This window comes from Mesocricetus auratus, unplaced genomic scaffold (assembly GCF_017639785.1).
Source record: "Mesocricetus auratus isolate SY011 unplaced genomic scaffold, BCM_Maur_2.0 Super-Scaffold_100006, whole genome shotgun sequence".
Taxonomy (NCBI): domain Eukaryota; kingdom Metazoa; phylum Chordata; class Mammalia; order Rodentia; family Cricetidae; genus Mesocricetus; species Mesocricetus auratus.
In genome coordinates, this window is record NW_024429190.1 from 36,426,259 (window position 1) to 36,438,693 (window position 12,435).

A 12,435-nucleotide genomic window follows, 5' to 3' on the forward strand; every position below is an offset into this window, starting at 1 on the left:
TAAATAACTGTTAAGTGAGTGCTTCAAAAATAGTAATAAAGAGGACTTTAACAATGATTTAAGAAGTAAACACTATCCAGTATTTAGTGAGAAAACTAGATACCATGTCATACACTTGAAGTGTCTTACTATTTTCAATACTACAAATGAAGTTAGAAGAGAGTAGGATGTAGCTGGGTGGTGTTGGAAAATGCCTTTAATCCCAGCACTTGGGAGGCAGAGACAGAGGCAGACAGATCTCTGTGAGTTTGAGACCAGCCTGGTCTTCAAGAGCTAGTCACAGGACAGCTCCCAAAGCCAAAGAGAAACCCTGTCTGGAAAGAAGAAGAAGAAGAAGAAGAAGAAGAAGAAGAAGAAGAAGAAGAAGAAGGAGGAGGAGGAGGAGGAGGAGGAGGAGGAGGAGGAGGAGGAGGAGGAGGAGGAGGAGGAGGAGGAGGAGGAGGAGGAGGAGGAGAAGGAGAAGAGAGTAGAAAGTAGAACAGTAGTTGACCAATACAGCATGGAGGAACTAGTATTTCAGATCAAAATGTATGCAGTTGAAGTAAATGAAGAGAATAACAATTAATCATCTAATCTGGAGCATAGGGACTACATCTAGTTAGTGCTACAGTATTATAGAAGAGAAATTAGGAAATTAAACTTCAGGTACATACACAATATTTGGATGATAACTAGCTTAATTTGCTTTAATATACTAAACATCACACTTTATTTATGTGTATCAAACATGTCATGAAAGCTCTATGTGTACATGGAAATAAAAAAGTAAATAGAAACTCAAAAAAGCTCAATTCAAATGTAGCAATTTGTACATAAAGCAATACTTACTGTTGGATATTGTGATTAGTGGTACCCACAGAGAATGACAGTGTAAAAGAAACAGGTAACATGACTGAGTTGCTCTTCCATAGAAAGTTGTTCCTTTAAAATTCCAGCTGAACAGCACTAAGAATGCTAATGAGGAAAGCAAGGTAATTAGAAATAACTTAAGTCAGATAATGAGAGAATCAGCAATGCAAAAGAGTGTCCTCCACTATGCTTTAGGTCTGATAAGGAAAACAAAGGACACAGACCTCGCAGTTGAGAAGGAAGAGCTTGCATTATCAATAGAAATGTGATATTTTTAGAGGAATAAATATGCAATAAAAAGTATAATGATGCTTAGAAATGAAGATTGTTTTCTAGAAAATAAAACTGCAGTCTCTGTAAATTAGGGAGGAAGCAAAGCACAGTTTGGGAATAAAGAGGGGAGGCTATGATCCCACTCTTGTCAAATGATGTTGGATAACACTGACATTCCAAACTGTGTTACACTCACAATCTCCTTATTTAGCTATTATGGATTTCAGTTGGAGTCAGTGTTTCTATTCTTTTCATTCAGACTGAGCTTAAGAGCATATTAACAAGATAAGTTAGAAGTGGCATGCTACTTCCTTTGCCATGCTTTCAAGGAACTGTCAATGTTATCTTTCGGGTTTTTGGACTATTCAGTCCAACAAACTTAGTAGCTCCAGCTGTGTTTCTGTGAACAAACTGATGTAATCGCATTGAGAAAAATCCAACCCCTACACAAAAGACTTTACAACAGCTTTTTCTTCAGTCTGACTGTAAGACATACTTAAGACATCTTGAACATAAAAACATTTTTTCCGTTTGAACTGTGACAAAAAGTAAAAACAAACAAGCAAAGATAAATGAACCTACATGAAAACTTAGTGAGCAAAAATGCTTGCTACCAGGTGGCAGCCTGAGTTTTGTCTCAGATGCACGTGGTTGAATGTAAGAACCAATTCCCACAACTTGAACTTTGACCTCCACACATATGTGATAGCATCTACATGCACACACACTCACACACACACACACACACAAACACACACTTGCCATCATGCCAAGAACTGTAGCAATTTAAAAAATATTAAATAATTATGTGAATAAAAGAGTAAAAATATAAATATTTGAATCAGTGAAATGTGAAATTATATTTGAAACAGTTAGATGAAAATTATATATATATTCATATAATTTATGTTTATACAAATTACATAAATATATTACACACACATTTTATATCTTTATATTGCATATTCAGCTTTTCAAATGAAGAAACAAAAACATGAAAAACTAATATAAGTGGTAAGAAGTTGATCCTTAGATATCTTAATATACATCTCACTGAGTTAGCTTGGGAGAGAGAAAAAGTTTCAGGACTGAGGAAAACATTCATAATAGCTAAATAAGGAGATTGTGAGGAGATGGGAACTTTAGGGAAAAATAGCTAAATTTCACAAATTGGTTTGTTTACCTACACCTTCTGTTCACACATAAGGAACACAAGTTATGATTTATGAGCAACAGAAGGTTGCTTTACATTTCTACACAAGGTTTTCCTGGATTCAATCTGGTCTTATGGTAAAATAATGTGGTTAAATCCTGGAGGCTTCCATGTCAGCAAAGGACTGAACTTGACTGTAACACACAGGGATGATCTTCTTGATAACCAGTGATGGAGTGCCATACATGAAAACTCTATTTATTAGGGCACTCTGGAATTTAATAGGAAAAAAATCTTATTTCCCCTTTTGTAACTGTTTCTTTAAGGGAAATCTTAATTCCTTCAGAATAATCGATTGAAAATACTGTTGAATTTGCAAGTATATTCTGAATAATACATTTTAGGTTTCAATTTAAACTAATATTTCATTTTAGGTATATATTACTCATACATCTATGTAACAAAATTTATGGATTCATTAAGTAAATCATATTAGTTCTCTAGTTAAAAAATACAAAATAAAAAGCACATTTTACATAAGTTTTCTAAATCAAGAATCATCCATACATAATTATGCTAATTGAATATGTAGATTTTTAAAGTACCTTTATATTAAAGCAATACACATGTTAACTGTCATCTAAACCCACATTTCAATATTCCTAAATAAATACTTAAAACAATAATATTGCTATGTTTTTAGTTGTAGGCAAAACCTGGGTTTAAAAGGTTTCTATAAATCTTTCTACCTGAGTGACTTACACATATGTGGACCTCACACAATTCCTATATTCTGCAGATAAGTTCAGGAGAGAGATAGAGTCAAGGATGCAGAATTGGAAATGTGGAAATTACCAAGGACATGGTAACATATGTCTTCCTGTTAAGAGAAGCTTTCCTTGAGAAGGAGCCGTTCCGCCAGCCTGGTTCCAGATCCGCATCAGTCCCAAATAAACACACAGGAGGCTATATTCATTATGAAGCTCTTGGCCGTGTTTGTCTCTTACTGGCTAGCTCTGCTTTAAGTAATTACCCCATAATTGTTAATCTAAGTATGTCTCTTACGGGAGAATAGTTCCAGGCTTCCTACCCCCATGGCGTTACATGTTGACTCTCTTGTGTTTCTCCTTCCCAGAATCCTCCTGGACTCCTAGCCCCACCTATCTAGATTCCTATAGGCTCAACAGTACTTTATTGACAAATAACAGGCAAATAACAGGACTTCCCCAACAGTTTTAATTTAAAAGTTGCTTCTCCGTAGCCTTGTCTATTTCAGAATCAGTCCATTTCTTCCATCCTGTATTCTGCCCTTCATGACCTTCTTTTTCTAATTGTTTTTTTATAAAACGTATTTTGATACTATAATTTGTAAATCATGTATGCAGTTCATTTTGAATGAGAAAACAAGATTATTTAATGTAGGTCACATGTTGCTTTCCTAATTTTCTATTTGTAGAGTGAATGATTTGGTGTAATCCTGCTTGCCCATTTCAGCTAAGAAAAGAAAACAGATCAGATTTTAATCTTGTAATGTCACAGACCTCATTATAGTCTTAATTTTTTATTCATGAACACACTGAGTGTCTAATATATACCATCAACTAAAGAGGTTAGAGCATAAAATAAGACATATTTTCCACTTCAAGGAATTTACACCCCAGAGTGGTACACATGTGAAGCCTGTTGCAGCACATGTGCTTTACAGACTAGCTAACACCTACAAATAAATCACTGGAAGGACAATGGAAGCAGAGCTGGATTGAATATAGGAAAAATGCCAAAGTGACTCCTCTAACTAGGGAAGAAATTGAGAACTCCCCAGCCACAGGATTCTAATCTCTTCAGCTCATGGTCTCACCAAGACCCCCCTACCTAGAACCCTAACTTGAGAGGGTAAAGCAGTGTATGAACTGGGGTAGAGGACGTTGAGTGAGATCACCCAACTTAGAATAATAAAGAAAATAGGAGAATGTTTTCACATTAAAATAATTTAAGAAAGAGTGGAAGGAAAAGAGCCATGTGAAATCTTTCACATGAAATTAATTAATTGTGTTCATTATATGAAATGTTACCCAACTATAAAATTAGCTAAGAAATTGCAGAAGGCTATCAACAGGTTCATGAACTGTGTATTTATAACTGACTTAAATACATTATGTAGCATCTGTTGGCTATCAGTCATCTGTCTATCTATTTCTCTATTCATCCATCCATCCATCAATCTATCTATCATCCAAATAGCTAGCTAACTATGTGTATAGCTAGCTAACTATTCACACAACTAACTATCCTCTAGCTTGGTGTACATACCCAGTACTTACTTCAAGAACAACAAATGACAATTTAAAACTACCTGGACATTTTGAGATCATTGCCTTGTTCTAGTCTCACTGTACCTAACCACTTATTGTGTGTTTTCCCTCGCCACTTTTTATCTCTCTTTTAGTGCAGGAATGCAGTTTGGAATGAGACCATTAGAATCATCCTGGCCCTCACCAAATTTGAATCTCTGTAATGTTCTCAAATCATGATATATATCTGGGAAGTGTACCTCAAGGGCTACATGAAAATGAATCCAATAAAAACAACCAAGTTCAAGTGCCTAGTAAGTGTTGTGCTTACAGTGAACACTGTTGGTTTGTGCTTTTTCTAATTCTCTTTTTCATCTACCTTAGGAATACAGGAAAGATGAGGTCTTATTGGTCCCTAAGATAATTTTTATGTGTTCCTATATTTTTTAATCAACCTAATTATAGCTCTCTGGTTCCCTTTACTTCTGACCCAAGTTCTTTTATTTCTTACTTTCAAATGCTTTTATCTATTCATGACTTCTACTCTGCCTCTTTTATTACTTATTTGAATTGTCCTACAACACTAATTATTTAGTAAATATATAAATACATTTGTTCTTTGTACACTACTCTATAGGAATGTATTGAATGTATTTAAATTGTCATCTATTCAAGCTTATTTTATTTAATCCAAGGTACAAATATATTTATGTCCTCCCTAATAGTTTTTGGAAAGTTTTTATTACTTTCTTTTCTAATGTGGATCTTCTAAGACAGTTGATAAAATATTTTGTATTTTGTATTCTTATGTCCATGCTGTTATCATTGAATAAAATATGATTATTCAAAGACATTCTTTTTCATACTTTGATTATAAATAACATTATTATTTATTTTCATAGGGTTTCTTACAGATTTCCTTTTATTAGCTGGTTTCATTTGTTGTTGCTTTAAATGTACAACCTGAAGAATTTGTTTGAAAGAAAATTAAGGTGTTTAACACTGTTCAATACATATTTGAATATATTTTCCAACTGTTTTCATCAAAGAACAATAAAGCACTAATTAATCCACCCTTATGAAAACAAAAAAGAGTGTATTGTGACTCACTGTTCAACACTGTTGTTTATTAATAGAAAGCATAAATCTGCCATTCAAATTATAATACATATATATCATGCATCCACTATCTGTTATGCATTATACATTATATATTACTATGTTACATATTATATGCCATGCACCATACATTATAACAAAAATTGAATTTTAATATGAATTTAAAAGAGAGTATATGGAGTATATGGGATGGTTCGAATGGATGAAATGGAAAAGGGTAATGATGTAATATATTGTAATCTCATATAATAAAAGAAATATATACATATATAAATGTGTTTATACATACATATACATAAAGTAGCTTTAAAATATAATTGAAAGTTAATCACTGTACTTTTATAGAAATCTAGAGAGAACTCTACAGTTGTCCTATTTTTCTTTTGCTATTATAATCTTCTAATCTGGTTAGATTATCTGTCTCCACATATATAAATACTATATTACCATATGGTATATGAAAGAACGTGCTTTTTTCTTGTTCTTGCCTCATGCTTCAGCTCTAAATCTTAGAGGATGTTGTTCAGTGAAACACCTAATCTCTTGAAAATAAATTCCAGAAAGGAAGTAGAGAAAACAGGAGAATAAATGTCATTTTCAGTAGTCAAGGCTATGAGCAGTGGTATGGAATTGAACATGTATACAACGTGAAACAACAAAGGTTTAGGGAGATGAGTAGATGCATCTACAGCTGTTCATTCAGGATGAAAGTCAGACTGGAGAGCCTATATTTTATTACATATTCTCTTTAAAAATATTTCTCTCATTATCTGAGAATACAATATATCGCATCATTACCCTCATCCCATTTCCTCTGTCAAAACCATATCATATACACCACTTTCTCTCTTTCAAATTCATAACCTCATTTTACATTGTTCCACATGAATGGAACATATGTATATATTCTAAAACATTATTCCAAAATACAAGAGTGTAACTTGCTCAGTGTGTATAAAGTTATTTCTTTATAACACACCAATTGGCTCTCCAATACCAAATGGTGAGTCCTGAAAGCATAGACACAAACAGCATAGATCCTTGAAGAAACTCTACAAAGAACAGACTGTCTTCTATGTTGTATCATTCCATTCTTTGTTCCAGGCTTCCCTTTATTTCATATAATTATGCAATTGACAATAATATAGTTGAGAAAAGCTTTGGAACCTATTGCAAACACATTGATCTAACACCAAGTTTTATTGCTCACATTCGTCACAATTTTTTTACTTTTCTTTTTTTCCGACTTTTATTTTTTTATTTTATTTTTTATTTTTTTATTTAACTTTTTACGCATGTCACTTTCAGTTCCCTCTTCCTTCCCTCCTCCCCCACCCCTCAATTTCCCTAGCCCCTCAACCCCACTCCATTCCTCCTCTGCTCCCCAGGGAGGGCAAAGGCCTCCATGAGGGATTTCAGAGTCTGTCACATCGTCCTGGGAAGGGCACAGGTTCTTCCCCATGTGTCCAGGCTGAGAGAGCATCCCTCCACGTGGTATGGGTTCCCAGAGTCCATCTGTTATCCAGGAATAAATAATGCTCCACTCTCCAAGGTTCCGCAGATTGCCAAGGCTTTCTCTCTGTCACCCAGGTTCGGTGGGAGGCTGTCTGGAACAGTCCCATGCTGGCCCCTCAGTCAGCAGTCTGGGGTCCTTGTGCTCCCCCATGTTTAGGTCAGCTGCCTCTGTGGGTTTCACAGCCTGATCTTGATTCCTTTGGTCATCACTCTTCTTTGCAACTACATTGCAGGAGTTCAATTCTGTTCACAGCTGTGGGTGTCTACCTCTGCCTCCATCAGCTACTGGATGAGAGTTCTAGGATGGCATATAAGTTAGTCATCATTCTCATTATCATGGGAGGGCATGCAAGGTGGCCTTAATGAAAGTTGGTGTTATTTTGTAGATCTGTGAAGATCTCACTTGAACCAGATCTCTCCTCCAACTTATACTGGTTCCCTCTTTTATAGTATCTCCCATCTTTTTCTCTTCTATTATTATCCTGGCTCAACCTTCCTGCTCTCCCATGTCCTCTTCTCCCCTCCTGTTTTCTCCTTCTCTTTCTCCCATCTCCCTCTACTCTCCCCTTTTCCCTCCCAAATCCAATTAGAAGATCATATCCTCTAACCCTTCACCGGGTCACTAGGCATATCTCTCTTAGGGTCCTCCCTGCATCCCAGACTCCCTAGTGGTGGTATTTTGGGCTAGCAATACACTGCTTCATGTCTAAAATTCATATATGACTGAGTACATACCATGCTTGTCTTTTTGTGACTGGGTTACCTCACTCAGGATGGTTTCTTCCAGTGCCATACATTTTGCCTGTAAATTTTAAGATTCCATTTTTTTTCTGCTGAGATATTCCATTGTGTAAATGTACCACATTTTCTGTATCCACTGTTCTGTTGAGGGGCATCTGGGTTCTTGCTATTACAAATAATACTACTATGAACATAGTTGAGCAGATGTCCTTATTGTATGAGGGTACATTTTTTGGGAGGTATATGCCTAAGAGTGGAATTGCTGGATCTTGTGAAGACTGGTTTCCATTTTTCTGAGGAATCTCCATACTGATCTCCAAAGTGGCTGCACAAGATGGCATTTCCATCAGCAGTGGAAGAGTGTACTCCTTTCTCCATATCCTCTCCAGCATAAACTGTCATTAGTGGTTTTGATTTTAGCCATTCTGACAGGAGTGAGATGAAATCTCAGAGTTGTTTTGATTTGCATGTCCTTAATGGTTAAAGATGTTGAGCAATTTTTTAAGTGTCTCTTGGCCATTTTTGTACTCATCTATTGAGAATTCTCTGTTTAGTTCTGCACCCCATTTTTTCTTTTTTCTTTTCTTTTATATTATTTATTATATTTGGGCTTTGTTTTTCTTTTTTATTATATTATTATAATTTTAAATAGCTTGCTTCACATGTCAATCCCAGTTCCCTCTCCCATCCCTCCTCCTGTACCCCCCACCATCCTCCCCCTCCAGCCTCCCACCCTATCACCACTTCCTTCCACATAGGGGATATCTAGAGTCTGTCATTTCACTCAGGGCAGGGTCCAGGGAATCCCCTAAGAGTCTAGGCTGAGAGAGCATCCCTCTTTGTGTTATGAAAAAACGAAGTCTGTTTGTATGCCAGGGATAAACACTGATCCACTGCCCAGGGCCCCATAGGTTGTCCAGGGCTCCTCACTGACTCTAACATTCAGGGCCTCTAAATAAGTCCTATGCTGGCCTTCCAGCTGTCGATCTGGGGTCCAAGAGCTCTGCCCTGTTCAGATCTGCTGTCTCTGCTGGTTTTTCCAGCCCATTCTTTGCCAATTTGCTCATCGCTCCACTCTCTCTGTCATTGGATTCCATGGGTTCAGTTCAGTATTTGCCTCTGCTTCTATCAGTCACTGGATGAAGGATCCAGGATGGATAAAGACATCAAGTTCATTATCTGGAATGGTCATTCAAGGTGGTCTCTCCACTATTGCTTAGCTTGCCAATTGGTGTCATCCCTTTAGATCACTAGAGGTCTCACTGGCTACACCCCAATTTTTAAATGGGACCCTTTGGTGTTCTGGAGACTTGCTTCTTGAGTTCTTTGTAAATTTTGGAGATCAGCCCTCTGTCAGATGTGGGGTTTGTGAATATCTTCTCCCATTCTGTGGTCTTTCGTTTTGTATTGTTGACTGTGCCCTTTGCCCTGAAGAAGCTCTTCAGTTTCAATATGTCCCATTTATTAATTTTTTATCTTAGAGTCTTTGCTATTGGTGTTACGTTTAGGAAGAAGTCTCCTGTGCCAATTTGTTCAGGGATACTTCCCACTTTCTCCTCTAAGAGATTCAATGTGGCTTGATTGATATCAAGGTCTTTGATCCATTCAGGCTTAAGTTTTGTGCATGGTGATAGATATGGATATATCTGTTGTCTTTTACATGCCAGCATCCAGTTACTTCAGCACCATTTGTTGAAAATGCTTTCTTTTTTCCATTGTATAGTTTTAGCTTCTTTGTCAAGGATCAGGTGTTCAAAGCTGTGTGGGTTGATATCAGTGTCTTTGATTCCATTCCATTGGTCTACCTGTCTGCTTTTGTACCAATGCCAAGCTGGGTTCAGGACTGTAGCTCTATAGTAGAACTTGAAGTCAGGGATGGTGATGCCTCTTTCCATTTTCTGGTATCTTCTTTAATTTCTTTCTTTAAAGACTCAAAGTTCTTGTTATACAGGTCTTTCACCTGCTTGGTTAGAGTTACTCCAAGATATTTTATGTTGTTTTTGCCTATTGTAAAGGTGATGTTTCTCTGATTTCTCTCTCATCCCCTTTATTGTCTGTATATAGTAAGGCTACTGATTTACTTCAGTTGATCTTATATCCTGCTGCTTTGCTGAAGATGTTTATCAGCTGTAGGAGTTTACTGATATAATTCTTTGGTTCGCTTATGTAGACTATCATATCGTCTGCAATTAGTGAAAGTTTGACTTCTTCCTTTCCAACTAGTATCCCTTGATCTCCTTTTGTTGTCTTATTGCTCTAGCTAAAACTTCAGGTATAATATTGAAGAGATATGGAGAGAGTGGACATCTTGTTCTGATTTTAGAGTAATCGCCTTTATTTTCTCTCCATTTAGTTTGATACTGGCTGTTGGTTTGCTGTATATAGCTTTTATAATGTTTAGGTATGTTCCTGTTATCCAGGATCTCTCCAAAACCTTTATCATGAAGGGGTGTTGGTTTTTGTCAAAGGCTTTTTCAACATCTAGTGAGATGATCATGTGGTTTTTCTTTTTCAGATTTCTTATATGGTGCATTACATTGATGGATTTTCGTATGTTGAACCATGCCTGCATCCCTGTGATGAAGCATATTTGATCATGTTGTATGATTTTTCTGATGTGTTCTTGGATTCGATTCATCAGTATTTTATTGAGTATTTTTGCCTCAATATTCATGAGGGAGATTTGTCTGTAATTCCCTATCTTGGTTGTGTCTTTGTGTGGTTTGGGTACTAATGTAATTGTAGCCTCGTAAAAAGAATTTGGCAGTGATCCTTCTGCTTCTATTGTGGTGGAAAATTTGAAGAGTATTGGTATTAGCTCTTCCTTGAATTTTTTGGTAGAATTCCGCACTGAAACAATCTGGCCCTGGACTTTTTTTTCTTGGTTGGAAGACTTTTTATTTTTTTAGGGGTTATAGAACTGTTTAAATTATCTCTTCTTGATTTAATTTTGGTAAGTGATATCTATTCAGAAAATCATCCATTTGCTTTATATTTTCCAGTTTAGTAGAGTACAGATTTCCCCAGTGTTATTATATCCCCCTTTTCGTTTCTGATTTTGTTAATTAGCATGTTCTCTCTCTGTCTTTTACTTAGGTTTGATAAAGGTTTGTCTATCTTCTGATTTTCTCAAAGAACCAACTCTTTGTTTCCTTGATTCTTTGTAATGTTTTCTTTGTTTCTACTTAATTGATCTCAGCTCTCAATTTGATTATTTCCTGGCATGTACTCCTCCTGGCTGAGTTTGCTTCTTTTTGTTCTAGAGCTTTCATGTGTTTTGTTAATTCTCTAGTGTGTCAATTCTCTAGATTCTTCATGTGGGCACTTAGTGCTATGAATTTTCCTCTTAGAACTGCTTTCAAGGTATCCCAAATGTTTAGGTATGGTGTGCCTTCATTTTCATTTAATTCTAGGAAGTCTTTGATTTCTTTCTTTATTTCTTCCTTTACCCAGGGGTGATGCAATTGAGCATTGTTAAATTTTCATGAGTTTGTGAGGTTTCTGCTATTTGTGTTGACGTTGAATTCTAATTTTAAGCCATGGTGGTCTGACTGGATACAGGTTTTTTTCCAATTTATTTTTGTATCTGTTGAGGTTTGCTTTCCTGCCAAGTATGTGATCGATTTTAGAGAAGGTTCCATGTGGTGCTGAGAAGAAGTGATATTCTTTTTTGTTTGGGTAGAATGTTCTATAGATATCTGTTAAACCCAATTGGGTGATAACTTCTGTTAGTTCCATTGTTTTGTTAAGTTTCTGTCTGGTGGACCTGTCCAGTGGTGTGAGTGGGGTGTTGAAGTCTCCCATTATAAGTGTGATTTGAGTTGTAGTAATGTTTCTTTTATAAACATGGGTGCCTTTATATTTGGGGCATATATGTTCAGAATTGAGATTTCTTCCTGATGGATTTTTCTTATGATGAATATGAAATGACTTTCTTCATCTCTTTTGATTAATTTTAGTTTGAAGTCTATTTTCTTAGATATTAGTATAGCTATACCTGCTTGCTTCTTATGTCCATTTAATTGTAAAGTCTTTTCCCAACCCTTAACCTTGAGGTAGTGTCTGTCTTTGAAATTGAGGTGTGTTTGTGTATGCAGCAGAAGGATGGATTATGTCTTCATATCCATTCTGTTAGCCTGTGTCTTTTTATAGGTGAGTTGGGACTATTGATATTCAGGGATATTAATGACCATTGATTGCTGATTCTTGTTTGCTTTGGATCCATTTTTGGTGGTGGTTTTATGTGTAAGTTTTTTCTCCTATTTCTGACTTCTGGTAAAGTTAGATTTTTCTATTGCCCTTGTTATTTTAAGTGTAGTTAACTTCCTTGGGTCGGAGTTTTCCTTCTAGAACTTTCTGTAGTGCTAGATTTGTGAATACATATTGTATAAATCTGGTTTTGTCATGGAATATCTTGTTTTCTCCATCTATAGTGATGGAGAATTTTGCTGGGAATAGTAGTCTGGGCTGGGATCTGTGGTCTCCTTTGTGTTT